At 42.0% G+C, this 553-nt stretch overlaps 1 protein-coding gene and 2 gene segments (V, D, J or C); all 3 read left to right on the forward strand.

Moving 5' to 3' along the window:
• LOC116703740 (immunoglobulin mu heavy chain-like) overlaps positions 1–553 on the forward strand; it is a 78,428-nt gene that overhangs the window by 43,152 nt on the left and 34,723 nt on the right.
• LOC116703778 (immunoglobulin heavy variable 3-48-like) overlaps positions 1–553 on the forward strand; it is a 51,467-nt gene that overhangs the window by 20,908 nt on the left and 30,006 nt on the right.
• LOC116703754 (lysosomal acid phosphatase) overlaps positions 1–553 on the forward strand; it is a 10,411-nt gene that overhangs the window by 9,254 nt on the left and 604 nt on the right. The gene's annotated exons all lie outside the window — the stretch shown is intronic.

The following is a 553-nucleotide window of genomic DNA, read 5'->3' on the forward strand; positions in this document are numbered from 1 at the left end:
TCCACATCTAATTTTCCTATTCTGTTCTATCGTTGGCGTAGTTTTTATTTCCAATTAGGCTGTTAAAGTATAGCCCCTCTTTTGTTTACCTTTGATTTAACTGGTCAGAGTCAGGGGACAGACGTTGTTGGTTATCAGACTTTTGAGCAACTGCTCTAACGGAAGCACAGAGGAGCGAGTTGCACTGCATCTCTGATTACTAAAATCAAACTTGGGTTGTCATGGTTTATGACCGATAACAGACTTGGTCGGATGTTTTGTATGAGCGGGGCTCTGTCCAAAGTGGGATGAATGCCGTCTCTCCTAATCGGACAAGGCCTTCCCCAAAACACCCTCCAGTTATTCTAGTAGCCCTGCAATATAATAAGTGCTACCGAGTATTGCTACACCAGTTATAGTGAGTATAACTGGTGAAGTTTAAATACAGTCCAAATTAAAAATAAAACAGAGTTGAGGTTTTTTTTGCTGGAGCAGCAAACTAGAGACGTAACATGAGAACACTGGAAGTGAGACAGTACGCTTACCCTAAAGGTCAGCATGTCAACACACACAC

Source organism: Etheostoma spectabile, chromosome 15 (assembly GCF_008692095.1).
Source record: "Etheostoma spectabile isolate EspeVRDwgs_2016 chromosome 15, UIUC_Espe_1.0, whole genome shotgun sequence".
In the NCBI taxonomy this organism is placed as follows: Eukaryota; Metazoa; Chordata; class Actinopteri; order Perciformes; family Percidae; genus Etheostoma; species Etheostoma spectabile.